This window comes from Protopterus annectens, chromosome 3.part1 (assembly GCF_019279795.1).
Source record: "Protopterus annectens isolate FY-2018-M chromosome 3.part1, PAN1.0, whole genome shotgun sequence".
NCBI lineage: Eukaryota > Metazoa > Chordata > Ceratodontiformes > Protopteridae > Protopterus > Protopterus annectens.
The window spans coordinates 843,805,814-843,825,019 of record NC_056732.1 but is presented as its reverse complement, the minus strand read 5'-3'; the positions used below and the strand labels follow the sequence as shown (position 1 = coordinate 843,825,019).

Here is a 19,206-nt window from a genome sequence, read left to right as displayed (position 1 = left end):
GGTTTAGGCTGTAAATGTTTTATCTCACAAGCCTGAATGAAGCCAGAGATGCAGTGTCTGGTCTGGGATCCTGCTGCTGTTGTCCTTAGTGGTGAACTAATTGCTTCCCTAGAGTGTCAGAGAATGGCTGGTTAGTCTCCGCAGAAAGGATGAAAGTACTGGAATTGTTTTACAGTCTCCAGCTGCTTTAGCAAAGCTCTAGGTGTGTATTGTAACACATTTATTTATTTATTTACATTTGTTGACCGGGGTGTCCGACTGGACGTAGGTCCATTTTCAGCAGAGGCCCGGAGAGAAAAGCTCCACAGTTAAAATATACAAAAGTAGGTAGATCCTAGCTCAGCTTCTAGTCAGGGGGTAGTGTGGGAACCACAGAATCAAGTGACCAGATGTGATGTCATTCTATAGCCAGCACTGAAATTATTTTAGATATTAGTGAGAGATATGATAGTGATACTCAGCACCCTGTTATTGGACCTGACACTCATCCACTTCATTTTGCCTTGCTTTAGTAAGTAACCAGTTAATTGCAATTCTTCAGTCAGTTAGGAAAATAGTGAGATTAGCTGAAAGTATTGTTTTCTTTTATCTGTTTGAGTCTTTCCAGCTGTGTTATTTTTTATATTCCCTCTGAATTGAAACTGTGGTGTTTACTATAAGTAGATATTCTGTATTTTCATGTTTTCTATTTTATTATTGATTATTAAATATATCTGTACCTTTCATTGTGGCTGGTCTTTTAGAAAATAGTTTAACCTTTGAGAGAATTGCGTTTATTTTGTGGGACTGTAGGTTTCATGCTCCTGAAAGTCTTGTCGCTTGGCTAACATTACCATTTGTATAGCATTCATTTTACTAAGAGTGACTGGGTACCTTGGATAGAGCCTGAAAGTAGCTGGCTGGTGGCAGTGAATCTGTTTTATAATTTGGGCAGTGGGGGCATAGCTGGTAAATCTGTTCTGCCTTTCCCAGGCGTGTGTGTGTGTGTGTGTGTGTGTGTGTGTGTGTGTGTGTGTGTGTGTGTGTGTGTGTGTGAAAATCAAATCTTAAAGTGTGTGTGCGTGTCATCTACTTGGAACAGGAACACAGAGCACTGATTTCTACAGAGAGAAGGGTGAAGTCTCATCTGGGGACTGGAGGAGGAAGTTCAGCCCCAGGTCTATGTTTGTTCCCTGTGTGCTGTTAAGAAAAGTTGTGCTTGGTGCAGAGAGCTGCATCTGAAAATACTGTGAGTATCCTTATTTCTGTCCTAAGTGACCCTCCCCAACTGATGTCAGTGGTGTGGATTGAGGCTCCGTGATTACTGGCCCAGAGGAGAGACATCACAGCATGATCTGAGATCGTCAGTGATTCCATGTTAACTCCTTCCAGTAGTTGCCTGTGTTCTGTAGATATGTATCCACCATCTAACCTGAACCAATTATTGTGCCTGTGTCAGTAAAGGTGCAACTGTCCTCCATCCTCTTTTCTAACTGTCATTGCCACCTTTTTTAAATACTGCCTTAGAAATATACCTTCTTTAAGTATCTACCTGTTCCTTGGCCCCTTGTCTACCTCATCTCTTTCTGTGATTACATTCCAGTCTTCAATGCTTATACATATTAATTTTTGAAAATGCTTGTTGTTGTATTTGTTGGAATGTATACTGCAGTAATGATGATCTAAATGCCCTCTAGTGTGCCTTTAATCCATACATTCTTCCTTTCCTGTCCTCTATCTCCATTTTAGTTACCAAGGCAAGGATCTCTTCTTTAGTATTTTTCTATTCCCCTATGTAGAGTTAGATGTCAGGTATGTTTCCTGTGTTGCTAATACTTGAGCTTTCGTCCTCTTTAGGTATCCTAATACTCTCTCTCTTTTGGTTCTTCCTCTCATACCATTGGCATTCCACAGATTTAACAGTCATTGTGTACTTGTCCCTCATTTCAGTCACCTTATTGTCCTTCTTTACTTGTTAACATATGGGAATCTGTCCTACTACTTTAACTACAGTTATTTCCTTGTGTACCTGTTTTGGAGCTTCTTTGGTCTTTTCCTCAATTTGTTTGTGATTTTCCCATTTGCCATGTAACTTTGTATGTTTACAAAACCATCTTTGTGCTGTGTAGTCTGTTCCCCTACCCTCTTTCCTGTCATAATCATGACAGTGCATTTTACTTATTTCTAGGGTCTCCACTTGCTCCGCTTCTTCTCTTGTGCCTTCCATAAGTTTTTTCTTATTTCCCCCCTTGTTTTTCCTGTTCTGTATTTGTCTGCTCCTTCTGTCGTTCACCTAAATATCTCTTTTCCCCTCTTATAGTTTTATTTATTGTGGTCTAGCTTTGGCATTTTGTCAGTTAATGTAGCAGTCCTGTCTTCTCTTAACTTTCATAGTTACTGTCTAAGCATAATTTCACCTGTTTTCTCTTTCTTTTGAGACAAAAAAAATCACTCTCTCCTCCATCCAGGTTTCTCATTAGGATATACATTTCATTGTTATATTTACCTCTCTCCCTTCCTCTCATGCTCTTCTTCTATAGACTCTTTTACTTCATTTTATGCCCCTCTTTTTTCCTGTTTAGTCTTTCCTCTCCATTCCCTTATCTCTGTTTCTGATTCCCGCCCTTTTTTCGTGTCTCTGCCTAGGGAGCTATTTGTATGGTGATTACTCTTGTCCACCTTTGTCATGTTGTCTGTCTTCCATACTGGGTCCCTTTATAATCTCCTAAGCATGGCTAGTATGGTTCTGGTTGGCTCTGTTACTCTTTTGTTTCTTACTTTTTATCAGTAGTATCTTATGTTCCTCGCTTCAATCCCTTTTTACTTCCTTCAGGTCATTATTGTTATTCCTGACCCAAGTTTCTACGCTCTGCTAGCCATGCTTCTCTTTACATTTTCTCCATCTTACTCTTTGCTACCATTGTGTATTCTGATAGTGTTTGCTTGCTCCACCTTCTCTTCTTTAGTCAATGCCATAGTGCCCTTTTTCTTGGTTCTTCTGAGTTCCTTTCTGTCATGTATGACTTGGAGTTTATAAATTGTGTCCCTCTGTGTTGCCTGTGTCATATACTTGTATTCTATTTATCATCTTACATCCTGCCCCTGGTTATGGGAAGAAACATCTGCAGTTTTGGCTTAATTCCTGGCCTCACAGTTACCAGTGAAGCTCTCCTCTTTGCTGGCAATCTCACTGCTAATCAGAGATTGGTGGGGTGGTGGACAATAAAAGGAGAAATGCAAGTCTTTCTTTTTATGATGGAAAGCAGGGTTGTAATTCCTTTTTAGATTTATTGTCCTCAGCACAGACTAGGACACTGTTCATTTTTTTATTTTTTAACTAAAAACTGTGGGGGTGGGATGGGGGGGTGATTGTGTAATGAGAGAGAGAGAGAGAGCGCAGCCTATTTACTTTAATTTAATTGAATTTTTTTGCTTTCTTTCACATTCCACCATCTTGTACCCTAATGTTTGCTATCTCCTCTTCCCTCTACCTTGTCCCTTTCACATTTTCTTGAATTTTCTATCTTTGTACTCCATTATAGATCTGCTTTATTGTCATTACATCCATACCCTCAGCCCCTCCACTATATCATGGTTTACTAGCTACTTATCTGGTCGACGGCAAGCAGTCCTATGGCATGACCAGCTGCCCCCCCTGCTACCAGTATCCATAGGTGTCCCTCAAGGATCTATCCTTGGCCCACTATTCTCACTATTCACCAACCAAATCAATTCCTCCTCACTCACAGCATCAGTAGTACAATATGCAGATGACACCACCCTTATAAGTGCCGCCCCCACCTTAAAGGAACTGCAAATCCTCACGCAAAACACTTTTACTGTAGCCAAAACATGGTTCACAAACATTAAACTTATTCTTAACCCCCAAAAAACTAAATTAATTATTTTCGGCCCAGGTCATGCTCCCACCCTCAACACCACTTTCACCATTCACTCCAGAGATAACATTCAAATCACTCCAACTGCACACACTAAACTCTTAGGTGTAGAAATAGACAATAACCTCAAATTTGACATCCATATAGCACAAACCATTAAGAAAGTTCATAAAAAACTAGGACTTCTCTATAGGAACAAACACTTTATAACTAAACAAACCAAAGCTTCTTTTGCAAGAACTCATCTCTTATCCATCCTTCTCTATGGCTCTCCCATCCTTACTAATCTCCGCCAGAGTGATCTGAACAAAATAGCCAAGTTTGCTACTGAAACCTCATACAAATCCCACCACTGTCTCGCCCTTAACCAACTCAGTTGGCTCAAGCTACCTCAACTACTTCTGTTTAATCATCTCACAGTAGCGCATAATCTCTTCTACCTTCCAGAAATAAACCCTGCACTTCAAAATATAATTAACCCCCACATCCCTACCAGAGCCTTACGATCTAGTTCTCAGAACCTAATAAGTGTTATCAGACACAAAAATGATGCTGGCAAATCTCTCTGCCTGCACTATTGCCAAAATCTGGAACTCACTACCTAGCCGAATAACATCCACTACCTCCACTATTCAATTTAAAAAGCTCCTGAGAACCCACTTCTCAAACAGTTGGCTTTGTTCATGCTACTCCCCAGGTTAATTTGCACCAGTACCATGTTCAAGGATTCTGCTAAAGGTCCCCTAATTCTTTTCACTGTAAAGCTTAATAATCACTGGTTATTTCTGTAACAAAATATTGAGAGTACTCATAATTTACAAAGAGAAAAAAAAAAATTTTTCTTGTGTTTATATTTTATATTGTATATAAACCCTACTACTAGAATGCTGTATGCTGACTTTACTAAAGGAATTGTTAATCTGTACATAACTTATGTTTCTATGGAGCCTATATCTCTGTATGATATTCTTGCGTAATTTCTTTATGACATGCTATTGGAGCTTTTCTCCCCGGGCCTCCTCTGAAAATGGATATGTGTCCAGTCGGACTCTCCCGGTTAACAAATGTAAAATAAATAAATATCTTCCCCTCTTCTGATGGGTGTTTTGTCTGTCAGGCCTTGTTCTCAGTCTTTTCCTGCATACATTGTGTCTTTCAACACATATATGTTTTTTTCTTTCATCCTACTAAACTCAAAAACACTACCACCTGTAGGCTTCTCCCTACAATCAAGGAGAGCAGCATCACCATTCCACTGTCCCTTTTCCACTGCTCTGTGCAACTTTTAATGATATTCTGATTGTCAGTGTGATAACTATGTACACAAAATCTGTTATGACTGTTTAGTCCCATTAACCCCACTTGTCCCCTGCATTTCTATCCTTTTGCGGCAGCTTAATCCTCCTCCTTTTTTTTATTATAACCATGTAACAAAAAGCTCAACATTGTTTCTGGTTTCTCTTCCATTATTTTCTGTGGAACCATTTAGTTCTTGCTACGGCTGCTCTTCTGTTTTCTTTCTCACTTCTCATGAGATTTACTTTGTCACCCTTTGTTGTTTTTTGAACAACAGAAAGTATCCAGACTCTATGTACATTTCTCTTCTTCACATTCCCCTTTTCTATCCAGTCTGTTTTGCCTTTTCACTCTTGTCTGACTGACCCCTTCAGTGATGGGCTTACTTCCTTTGGTTTATAAAAATTCTGGTAGTCTTTTGCATGAAAAGCCTCATTGTTGCTGGGTGTAGCAGTCTCCTTCTCAGGCCCTTTTCCTTTCATGTCTTCAATACTGGCACAAAGGCATTTCTTTCCCTCTGTGTTTCATAGAAAAGGCCCTGATTTGATGTATACCTGGTTATCTCCTACTTTTAGTTTCTTCCCCGGCTTCTACATTCTTCTCAGTATTCTCTCCTTCAATTCATAGGTTTGAAAGCAGACTATCACTGGACATGGTCTTCTTGGGGCTTCCACTCCTGGCTGCCATGTGGTCTGTGTGCCCATTCAGTAATTATTTCCAGGGCTGTTGACCCTATTTCCCTAGCAGCTCCTATACTGATTTTATGCAGTCTATGCCCTCAGTCATATGGCGTACTGGCAAGTTTTTTTTTTTTTTGCCTGTCTCTACCTTCATCTGTTGCCTTGACTTTCAGGCAACCCAGTCTTGCCTTCACCACCATGGCGCTCTCCCTCAGTTTTTCATTTTCTGCTAACATGTCATGCAGTGTTGAGGTATGTTAATTTAGCCTATCAACCACCTCCTTTATACTCTTCTCCTCAGTTGCAAGGTTCTCCATTAAGGTTTTCTTAACATCTTTGGTTGGGGGTTAGTATAATGGTTAATCAGTTTATGTCACAGTCACGTGGTATAGGGTATGATTCTCACCTTTGAGTTGAAAACTGGCTTGGTTTAAAATAACCCAGAAGGGCATCTAGCCTAGTGTTTACCTGTGAACTTATCTTTGATCTCCTCCCATATGGCTTCCAGGGTAACATGCTCATTCAAGCTTTTCTCTGTTTCTATCTTCCTGTTATCTTTCTCTCCTCTTTCTCTTGCCATTTTCATCTTCTCACTATGCCACTCATTCATCTAACTAGTTTCTTCTTTCCCTATGGTTCACTGAATTCTGGCACTTCAACTGAGTTTCATTTAATTATTGTTAAATCAAGGGGAGCTCTGTGGATTTACTTGTATTTGATATGATGCTATACAGGATGTCTCTTGTGACATTTTTGCATTTTCTGCATTGTGGCCCTCACAGTAGTTCCTTCTGTTTGTTGTGACTGGGCATTACTTCCAGGGGATTGTTTCCCTTTGCAGTATCTCTCAGAAGTCAAAGCCTTGCCAGTATTGGCCGTTGCAGCTTAAACCTTGTTGGGGAAGAAACAGTTTTACCAACTGCTTGTGGTAGCTCAGCATATGCACTGCTGGTAAGGGGAGTTTGTGGTACTTCTCCATGGCATAGTTCCTATAGGTCTTTGAGAATTTGTAGATGCTCACCTGGCTTCAAAGCAGCCACCTTTAGAGAGGGCCAGAGGAGGCCTTGGATTGGCCGTCTGTGTTTGAACACAGCTCAGGTTCTAAACTGTGATCTGACTTTATCCACCGAACTGTAGTGTAATCAGATGTCTAGACATCTTCTTGTTGGCCAAGTGGAACATGGGTTCAGGCTGTCATTTTCCTTGTAGAATAGGAATCACCCTTAGTCTTAACCATGCTCATCCCTCCCTACACACACATTTTGAGTGTCAGTCAACCCTGATACAGAGCCTAGCTCTAGGTGTATTTAACCTGACCCCCACCAGCATAATTGCTAGGAAGTCTATCACATATGCCTCCCAAGTGCCAACAGTTTCATTCCAGGAGGAAGAGCATCTTTTGTTGCATGCGGTGATCAGTAACAGACGTTTTGAGGTTTTCATACACTTGTTACAGTTTTCCATGAAGATTTATGGGGGACTCGTCTGCCCATCTTTCCTGTTGTATGGCAGGATTGAGGCCCAGCTCTGGCAAATCAAGGAGCCACTTTGAAATGCCACATCTCTGCTCCTTTTCAAATACCCATTCCCTCCAGGAGATTTGGGATTCCTGACAGCTTGCCTGCCTAGCATTTGGGGCTGCAGTTCAGGTCATTCTGGAGTTCATCCATTGGCTAAACTCTTTTCCTGGTAGCTCCATATCTTGAGAAGATGTCTGAGATGTTGGCGTAATGGTTAAGGTGTTTACCTTACAGACACAAGGTGCAGGATTTGACATGGAGTAATTGGCTGGGCTTAAAATGGCCCATAAGAGCAGTTAGCCTAGAACAAATATATGAATGCATGAAGCCTCAGGCCTGAAGCTTTTGGAACATCATTTAACCCATCTCTGAGATCTGATTCGCTTGTCTCAGTCCTAGATATTCTTAGGTGGTGGTTTCAGTTTATTTGTTTATTGACCTATTTATTTTATTATTTATTTATTTTGTTGATTAGGTTATTCCAGCTAAGAATTTTGCCTCTTTAGGGGTGACCTGAGGTGGTACTTGTACTGATTAGGGGATAATTTGTCCTGTGCCCCATGGAAGTTCTCCTGCTTGTTTTAGTATGTACCATAGGATCATTTACATTCACCTGAACTGCCACCATCTCAGGTAAAGGGGACCTGGATTTAATGCAGTGATGGCTAGTGGCTTCAAAATAGCATGGTAGGCTAATTGGATTGCGTGGGGCTATCTCATGACAGGTCAGTGGCTGCTACCTGTGATCAAACAACAGATGGGGTCAGTCGCTTTTGGCTACAGGCTTACTCAGTACCCACTCATTATAGCTACTTCATAGATTATATACATGTCAGCCTTTAAACCTCCATAATTTAACCATACCCTAACTGGCCAAGACCCCAGTGGAATAAGTAAGGAGGAAGTAAAATACTAAGTTTGGGGTCTTGGGGGCCTAGTCATAGAGTTCTGTATGCTCTGAGGTGCATCTTAAGAGATGTTCTTCGTGTTTCACTGTTGCAGTTATCACACTTGGGTTATCTGCCTGCAGGTAGCCATCAGTCCGCCCGAATACCAGAGTCTTGGGATTTCTGTGTTGGATGCTGTCACCTCATCCATGACGTCAGGGGTATAAAACATGCAGCCGACTCCATTACATCAGCTTTTCTTGCCGCAAGGGAGCCCGAAGCAGAAGCAGTTTGCAAGTGCCAGTCAGCAGCTACCTGAAATTTTCGTATTTTGAGTTTCAAACCTAAAGTCTTCTAAAGCTAAGTACCCCGTTGGGGATCCTTTTTTCTTGCTCTAATTGATGTCAGAAAAAGTTAACAGTTGTCTTGCCTGTGGAAAGTAAATACCTCACAGAGATTTTCATTCTTACTGCGTCACCTGTTTAGGCCCATACCACGACGCCCCTCGCTGTCGGTTTTGTGCCTTGTTCAACGCTCAAACTATTTGTTGTTGGGCTATTTTTGTCTCTAAATTTTTTCGCTCTCATTCTCCGTATTCCAAAATGGCTTCAGTAAGCCATCCGACTACCAATCTTCTGAAAAAAATGCAAAAATAAAGACAGAGATAGACCGCATAGGTCCAAAACTGCCAAAGAAACTGCCATTAAGCTAGTCGCCAGTCCACCGGTACACAGTGAGCTGCTTTCGCAGCCCCTCTTACCCGCTTCTACAGATTCGCAGGCCTGTACTGAGACCCATTTAGAGTCCGGTATGCCGCGAGATGCTTCTTCGACTATGGAACCTGCGGATGTCTCTACCTTGGATGGGTCCGGAGCCGCTGTGCAGGCACCAGCTTCTGAGGGTGTATTCAGACCTTCCGATGTTCATATTAAACCGACTACTTCGTTGATGACTAAAGCTACCGAATTTCTCAGGCCCAGAGTTTGCACTACACCTTGGAAACCGACGACCAAAGCTCATTCTCAAGCTCCCATGCCACAGAAACAAATGCTTAGAATGGCTGAAGACCTTATTACTTTAATTAGGGGAAGCCAGCCTTTCCCCTCTAAAAGACAAAGAATTGATTTTTCTTCTGATTCTTCAGACCATGAGTCTGATGACTCTGACCCCTGTGATTACCAGGACATACCCTTATCTATCTGTGAGGACTCAGATGCAGAGGATTCAATTCCCTCAGCCTCCCCCCAGAGGACCTTTCTTTCAGTGAAACCTTGGATACCCTAAGAGAGCATTTCTGCTGGGAATGCCAGGACTACCCACAGTCCAAAAAGAGACTCAGGGAATTTTTAGACTTGCCTCAGCATAGGCCTCTAGCTATTCCCCCTGGCCTGGATATTGTAGATGATTTCTTCATGGAATCCAGCCTTACCCCTGACACTTTACCACCTACTCCTAGAAAGCCTGACAGATACTACAGAGTACCTGACTCTCACAAATTTCTCTTTAAAAATCCCACTGCAGATCCAGAGACAATTTCCCGGGGACCTAAAGGTATTAAGGCTTCTACAGCCAAAAACCCTACCCCTTCGGACAGGGATTCTAGGGCTCTAGACAGATGGGGTAAGAAGGTATATACCTCTGCAACTCTTGCCATCAGTGCTTTATATTGCCAGTTTTACATGTTGAAGTGCCAGCAGCATATTATTGATCTAATTAAACAACAAAATGTTGATTCCTGATTGTGCAGAAAATAAGGACTGACAAGATTTAATGCATTCTGCAAACCAAGTTGGTAAACATACTTTGCAGTGTGGTTTTGATGCCTTAGAAGCACCTTGCAGGTCTGCTGTCACTGGGTCTGTTCTGAGAAGGCATGCTTGGCTGAAGAAACAAATCTTGCCAGACCATGTCAAGGCAAAATTACTTGATGCTCCATTAAACCAAGAATGTTTGTTTGGCTCTAAAGCAGAAGTTCTTAAAACGATGGCGGAAAAAGTGAAATCCATACAAACTGTTAAAGATTTCTTACAGGTACAGCCACCTAGATTCAGTAGGCATTGGCCTTCAAAAAACTGGTCCTTTCCAGTCCCTTCCAGACCTTCTCAGCCCAAACCCAGGGGCAACAAACCACAAAGACTACAGTCTCAGGGTATCCACAGATCTAAACAATGGAGTGCTCCCTCCTCAACCCCCCCCCCCCATGGAAAAAGTTCACAATGACTTGTCCTTAATCCTTCCCAGCCATGCCCAAGTACTTGCACCCCTAGGAGTATATTACCCAGGACCGATGGGTCTTAGAATCTGTATCCCTGGGATACAGATTCTATTTCCACTTTCTGCCAACCCCAAGCGGATTGCCAGACCTTCCTCCAAACCAGTGGACAGAGGCCCAAAAGCGAGTACTTTCTCTTCTCAGTATCAGGGCTATTCTACCTGTGCCAGCAGAGCAAAGGGGACAGTGTTTCTACTCCAGGCTGTTCCTGTGCTCTTGGCACCCTATTCTGGATCTGTCAACCCTAAACACCTTCCTGGTGGTACCAAAATTCAAAATGCTTACACTCCAGCAGCTCCTTCCTATGCTAGCCAAGGACTCCTGGCTAGTCACCCTAGACTTAAAAGAAGCTTATCTGCACATCCCCATAAGGCACTCTTGCAGGAAATATCTACGTTTCAGGGCAGGCTCTATGCACTTTCAGTTCTCTGCACTTCCCTTTGGCTTATCTACTGTGCCCAGGGTATTCACAAAGTGCCTGGCTCCAGCCATCGCTTACTGCAGGCAGAGGAATATTCAAATTTACCCATTCTTGGACGATTGCCTGATTCAGGCGGCCAGTCAGGAATTGCTACTTCAGCACCTGATGTTTGTAAAGAGACTCCTAACTTCTCTGGGGTACACCATCAACGAAAATAAATCACATCTGGTACCCAGCCAAAAGATTGTATTCCTGGGAGCAAGCTTGAACACAATTTCCCAGATGGCATTCCTCACTCCAGAAAAGCAGGTTTATTTGACAAATTATTTCAAACTACTGGCCACCTAAACCCAGCTATCTGCAAGAAAAATACTGCAAGCCCTAGGGTTCATGGCCTCATGTATTCTACTAATTCCATATGCAAGACTGCATATGAGGAAACTTCAATGGTACTTAAAAGGTCTCTGGTTTCAACATTCCCAGGACCTGGAAGCAGTGATTCCTATTATTCCTTGCCTAAGGACAGAGTTCCTTTGATGGGCAGAGGCTTGCAACCACAACAAGGACTCCCTTTTTCACAACCCCCCGCCATCCAAACTCTGACAACAGACGCATCAGACTGTGCGTGGGGGGCACACATGGCAGGCAAATGCATTCAAGGCAAATGGAGCCCAGGACAAATTCACCTGCATATCAATCAAAAATAAATGTTAGCTGTACAGAATGCACTGACAGCCTTCAAGTACCTTGCCAGGACAACTCCTGATAAAGACGGACAACACCACAGTTGTGTGGTACATAAACAATCAGGGGGGAACTCACTCCTACACACTCTGCAGGTTAGCCATGGCTCTGTGGAACACAGCCTTAAGCAACCAAGTGCACCTACAAGCTCAATTCCTGCCAGGCAAACAAAATTCACTGGCAGACGACTTAAGCAGAAATCTAATAAACCCACACAAGTGGAAACTGGAACCAAACTCATTCAAACTTCTAATACACAGGTGGGGGTCACCAGAGGTGGACCTCTTTGTGTTCCCCCAAAACCATCAACTAAACACATTTTGCACCAGAATTCCCCACATTCAAGCTTGGAAAGTGGATGCCCTATCCTTCACATGGGAAAACCTCTCAATCTATGCCATTCCCCCTCTGCCCCTACTTCCAAAAGTACTCCTGAAGATCAAACAGGACAGGCCAAGGACAGTCTTTATTGCACCAGACTGGCCACGCCAGCACTCATACCCACTCCTACGCAGTCTGACAGCAGTGCCACCCTGGCACCTACAGCAGACCCCCCTCTCTGCTGTCCTAGCAGGAGGGACAGATTTTGTATCCTCAGCTGCAAACCCTACACCTGGCAGCCTGGCTTAATCCCTGAATACATCACCAGCAACCCTCAGCAAACAGGTGCTAGATGTTATCCTTGAGACCAGGAGGCCCAGTACTAGGAAATCCTATTCATAAAAGTGGAATAGATACTGTTCTTGGAGCCAGTCTCAAGGGAAGGACGCAGCCATGCCCTCCTTGCCTCAAATCCTAGATTATCTAGCAGAGCTGCTCCACAAAGGCCTATCCTTCTCATCAGTTAAGATTCATGCCTCTCTTATCTCAGCTCATTACAATACTGAGCCACCCCTCTTCTCTCACCCTCTGATCAAATAGTTCCTGAGAGGAGCTAACAATTTAAGACCCCCAAGGAGAGCTCCCACTCCTGCCTGGGACCTTAACTTTGTACTAGAGAAGCTCACGCTTCCCCCTTTTGAGCCTGCTGCTACAGCAGAGTTAAAATTCCTCTCTTGGAAAACAGCATTACTGCTAGCCATCACTTCAGCAAGAAGAGTGTCTGAGTTACAGGCCCTTATGGCTGTGGAACCCTTCATTATCTTCCATGCGGACAGGGTTTCCCCCCTCAGGACTAACCCATCTTTTATGCCCAAGGTGGCATCCATGTGACGTTAAACCAGTCCATCCATTTGCCAACCTTTTTTCTAATCCTCAGAATAAAGGGGAAAGGATCCTGCACTCCTTGGATGTGCACAACAGCTCAGGTTCTACCTTGACAGGACTAAACCTTTCAGAAAATCTGACCAGATGCTAGTTAGCTTTGCTACAGGGGCAGAGGGCAAGGCTATTTCAAAACAAACCATTTCTAAATGGATAGCACACTGCATCCATTTCTGCTACAAACACCATGTAAAACCTACCCCACAGGGGATCAGGCCTCATTCCAGTAGGGCTACCTCAACCTCTACAGCTTTACTCAGGGGAGTCCCTAGCAGGGACATCCTGGAAGCTGCAACCTGGAGTTCTGTACACACCTTCACTAAGCATTACCATTTACCTATATTTTTTAAATCCAGAGCTGGATTTGCCACAGCAGTCTTACAAGGCCTGCTAGCCAGCCCTACTACTTCTTGACTGCCTCCACCCTTCCTCATCTTTGGGAATCAACCCAAGTGTGATGACTGCAGCAGTGAAACACGAAGAACATAGTACAGTTGTGTACACTTACCATAAATTTAGATGTTCGAGTGTCTTCACTGTTGCAGTCCTGGTTACCCTCCTTTCAGCCCCCTGTCTTTCTATACTTTCTACCTATCCTCTTTTTTGGCCATATCTTATGGAAATGGTATTTACTTTTTACTGGAGGTGTTCCACACCATTTGATTGCTTCCTATTTTGGGGGCTCCTGACATCTGGGGTAAGAAAAACTGACGTAATGGCATCGGCTGCATGTTTTATACCCCTGATGACCTGACGTCATGGATGAGGCGACAGCATCCGATCAGAAATCCCAAGACTCTGGTATTCGTGCCGACTGAGGGCTACCTGCAGGCAAATAACCCAAGTGTGATGACTGCAACAATGATACACTCGAACATCTACATTTATGGTAAAGTGTACACAACTGTACTTTTTTTATAACCTTTTTTATTCAGTTATGACCTCAACAGAAATCATAGTTAAGGAAAGAAATTCAATTTTATTTTTTTCTTTCAAGGAAAAATAAGTTTTCTCTAAAACTTAACATTCAAAGCTAACAAAATAGTAGTACTCAATAAACCGAGATGATAGATGTTTTCAAGGATATTGTAAATCCTATCTAGGAGTAGTGCCTGCCTTCCTACCCCACCAAAAAGATAATTATTTTCTGTTTGCCATCTTGTATTAGATTGGGATGAAAGTAAAATCACAAATGGTCACAGGCATACACCTGCTTGCCTAGCATTTGGGCCTGGAGATCAGGTCCTGCTGGAGTTCATCCCTTGGGTGGAAGAATCTAGTGCACCTGGATAAAACCTATACACAGACAAGGGAGTACATGTAGACTCCACAAACTAGGAATCACAACCAAAAACTCAACCAGAGAGCAAAGTGCTATGAAAGGTGTATTCAGTGCCAAACATTGCTTTGTGTGTGCCTTTCACCGTTTGCTTTTACAGGTGTTGTCTAAAGAGTTATAAGGTAAGAGATGCGTCCCCCTAAATCAGAATATCACTGACTTGCCCTTTTTCAACATAATAGCCATACAAACCTATTAGGTGTACATACTGACAATAATGTGAAATTTGATATTCACATCTCCCAGACCATAAAGAAAGTACACAAAAAAATAGGTGTTCTATATATAAACAACAGTTTCTTACTAAAAGCACTAAGTCTGCCACTGCACACACACACACACACACACACACACACACACACACACACATCTCTCGTCAACCCTCCTTTATGCCTCTCCAATTCTCATTAATCTTAGAAAGACTGAATTAGCCAAACTCAACTCCTGTTGTAACAAAATAGCTAGGTTTGCCACTGACTCTCCTTATAGATTACACACCACTGCACAGCTGTAAAACAGCTTAACTGTCTGCAACTCCCTCACTTCCTTCTATACAGTCTACTTACCTTAGCTCAGAAAATCCTACATCAGCCTGAGAAAAGTCCTGCACTTCAAAATCTACTACACCCTTACCCCAATAATAGAATTCCTTACTCCAGTAATAAATTCCTTGTTGAAGTAACTTAAGCCAAAAATACAGCTGGTGATTCCCTGTTCTCCAACTTCATACCAAAACTATGGAATACACTGCCCACTCATTAGTTCAGTTTAAAAAAAGCCCCAAAACTTACCTAACACATGGCTCTGTTCCTGTACCAGTCCGGGTTAGAACCTATCCACAAGTCTTATCTATCCCTATACTCACCTTCAGTAAATCCACTACTAATTTACAAGTATCTCAAACTGTAGCTTGGAGTCTGTTATACCTCATCCTTACTTGCTCCTCTGATATATGATATTTGAATGATTTCCACATTGACTCTCTATCACATGTATTCTGCTGAGCTACCTGACTGTGTATATAGTGTTACCTTAAACTAAATGTACCTGTGTATCTTCTATATGTACTTTTTTAATTTATAATGTGCATTTATCTGTGTTCTCTGTATTTTCATGTATTCTACTGAGTTACCTGTCTGTGCATATACATGTTACCTTAAACTGGATGTACCTGTTTATCTCCGATATCAACCTTAAACTGAATGTACCCGTATACCTTCTATGTGTACTTTTTTAAGTTTATAATGTTCATTTATCTGTATATGATATAGTTTTAAGTGGTTCTTTTCTCCATGGGCCTTCCCTGAAAAAGGACATGTGTCCAGTTGGGCTTTCCTGTAAATAAATAAATAAATAGCTGACTGACTAATCTATACTACCCTGCTTTTTGTTGTTCACTAGGCTTAGAGAAGAATTTCTGTTTCAGAAAGTAAATAGATGTGAAATGTCTATCCACATTTGCTAACTCTTGATTCCTTTGCAACTTTTCAACTATGTCAGGCCTTTCATGGGTTGAACTAAGGTTCTTGGCTTCCTTCCCTTCCCTTCCACCACTAACATGAAATAGGAAATCCCTACAAAATGCTGTCCTGCAAAAAACTGTCCATCTGCTTATATGGGTAGTATTTGAGCAATGTAAGTAGTATTTCTATGTGTACTACGATAGGAAGTCTAACAGACCTTTGTCCCTGATGCCTCACACTAACACATCCTGTCTTGAATGTGACATATGTATTAGTAGGTGATTCATAGGTTCATAGGTTCATACTAGGCTATCTGCCCTAGGGCATTTATAAGCCTAGCCAGAGTGTGTTTGGCTTTCACCACCCATTTGAAATGAATTTTGCTATGCCCTTTTTCGAGGTTAGTATACTGTGCCTCTGTCTAACAGTGACACAGAAGTGATACCCGGGGTAAACCTACTATCTCCCATCCACTCATCAAGATTCCTCTTGAAGAGAGTCAATGAGGGACTCTGCCTAACCTGGACTGGGATTTCCTAACCTGGACTGGGATTTTATTCCAGAGTGAAGGGAGCCTCTGGGTTATGAATCTGTCCCTCCAGCATGTCCTATTTATTTCAGTGCTGAGGTTCAAGTCTCTCGAGCGCATAGCTCAATGGGATTTGGATTTTCTGAGGTGCAGCATGTCCATTAATTCCGGGTTGGACATGGCTTTATACATCAGGCACAGATCGCCTCTGAGCAGGCGGTATGCCACTGAGTAGAGCTGGAGTGTCTTTAACCGGGCAGCATATGGCATCTGTTTGAGCCCTTTGATCCTCTTGGTGAGGTACTTTTGGGGTCTTTCCAGTTGCTGCAGGTGTCTGGTAAGGTACAAGCCAAAAGGGGCATTGTACTCAATTATGGGCCTGATGAGGGATGAGTAAAGAGGCACGATGACCTCCCCTGGTCTAGATGTGAATCCCTTCATGATTAGGTGGGCTATATAAAATGTTTTTCTAACCACTTTGGCCACGTGGTTGTCAAATGAGAGATTGCTATCAACTTGGGTCCCCAGGTCCCTAATTACTTCTTCCGTACTTAATGGATTACCACCTGTGTGCTAATTTGTGGGCACTTTGTTTTTGCCAAAGGGGATGACTATACACTTTTTGGCATGTAGCTTGAGGCCATGGCTCTGGCACCAGTTGTCTATTTCCATGAGGCCCTTTTGTAGGATGCTTGTGTCGGCTGGAGAGATTGCCCTACCATGGACCCATTATTCATGTTAGAACTGATCCTGGTTGTAAAAACACTGCCCATTGTTAAGCCTGAAGCAGAAAAATTGTCTTCAACCTTAAATGTTGCCTCTTGAGCTCCTAATGCTTTATTCTGCCCTTATCATTCCTGCCTAATGAGAACCCACAGTCTTCATTTTTTATGTCTACTTCAGTTCAGTCTGATTCCCACAATATTAAATGTTTTATTACCTTTGTTGCTTGACTTCATTATCTTGTTTCAGCCGTTCCCCTGGCAAGAAGTCTACATTATCATGATGTGATACATAAAACCGACACTGTACCTGTCAGTGTTGTTCTTGTTTTATTGGAGCTTTTCTCCCCGGGCCTCCCCTGAAAATGGGCTCACACCCAGACGGACTATCCCAGTCAACAAATGTAAAATAAAATAAATAAATATGTCCAAGTCCTGGCCAAACCAAATAGTGCTTCACCACAATTTGCCCATATATTGAATTCCCAACAGATTCTGTTGTGCCAGTTTAATAAATATATTTTTTTCATCTCAAGATCCCCTGTAATTGCGTTTCTGTTTCTGTTTATTATCTTCCTTGGGATGGGATGATTATGTAAAGAGAAATGTCAGCAAATTCCCCTTTTGCTCTCTGCTGTTTGACTTTTGTCACATATATGCTTAGTGGTATTATTGACAGATACAAGGGCTGATTTTTATTCCTGCTACTCCCTCCACCCTTCCATCCCTGGGGTTATTGATCTTTTGACGCTTACCTGTCTCTTTGTGTGCTGACATTAGCTCAGTTAAATTATTTGCGATTTTTTTCTCTTTTGACTTCATTCTCATAATGCCTGGCTGACCCGGCCTTCCTTCCTGCCTGCACCTCTTGTATTGGGAACCACTACACAGTACTCTGTCACTTCTAGCTAGGCACCTTTGCTCATATGTGTATTTCTACAGATTCACATTTTCTGCATTCACCATGCCTTGTCTTCTCTTTCTTGGTGCCCCGTACTGTTCCTTTTTTCTGTCTGCTGCATCACCCCCTACATCATAAATAAGCCATTCATTTTGCAGTGGGTCATCCCAAAACCACTTTGCCACATACCTGCCATGCCCCAGTTGTTTAGTGATATGTTTATTTTTGTGTCTCAGGGATAGTTGAGAGTATCTGTTCTTCCTTACACACAGACCAGAAGTGTAGCTACAGTGGGGCAAATTGGGCAAGGTGCTAGGGCATGTGATTGTGAGCACCAAGAATGTTGTATATACACACATATATATACAAGCTCCTCACATTATTTTGCCCTCTGTGACGACCGTGCCCTGGCCCAGTAATCAAGGAGCCTCAATCCTCACCACTAACACCAGGGAGGTTGTCTCTTAGAAGAGGAAAGGATAAATAATACACACAGTAAAGTACAATTTCCCTTAAGTGCACACAGAGCTCGCAGTCAGTCTGGGGCTGGCTGCTCCCTTGCTCACCAGGTCCCCAAAAAGACTCCCCACTGGCACAGCTATGGGGTCCAGGTCTCCACCGAACTGGGCAAGCTAGAACCTCCAATACTCTCTCTGTCGAACCAGTGCTTCGTGTCCCTGCCCAAGTAGCTGACACAACACACACTTTGAGATAAGTATTTATACAGCTTCACAGACACTCCTGAGAAAAGCTGACACAGATTCTCCAGCTGTGCCCCTTTATCCAGACTATACAGTATTAATTACTGCCACCACCCAGTTAATAATATCAGCTACTAAAAGGCCCTTAAAAGGGTGTCCAATTTTTACTGTGCAATATTAATATCCAGTGGTAATGTGACTATACAGTCTAAGGCTTATTGGAAGGGCTTAGACACTAAACTCTGTAAATATATACTGTACTCTGAAGCATACTTCATCTCTGCACAAACCAGCCACAGGTAGAAGGTTTTAAAAATATTTAATAATAAATAATTAAAACACAAGACAAAACTACTACACCACAGAGATATCTGAGAGTTCACAGATCTCACAGAAACTTAAAATAATACAGTAGGACAGGTCTGGTTTCAAAGAAAAATACCTAATTAATCTTTACTGGCTTTAACTATGCTACAAGATATCACAGTGCTACAAACTTACATGTGAGCATAAGCAGAGTTAGATGTCCAGATCAAAATGCTCCAGGTCTCTTGTGAGAAATAGTAGTTAAGCATTACTAACAAACATGT

The 19,206-nt window shown here is 42.3% G+C and overlaps 1 protein-coding gene across 1 annotated transcript in view; it reads left to right on the top strand.

The window, feature by feature from the left end:
* ZNF407 (zinc finger protein 407) overlaps positions 1-19,206 on the top strand; it is a 3,063,484-nt gene that overhangs the window by 957,545 nt on the left and 2,086,733 nt on the right. The window lies entirely within an intron of this gene.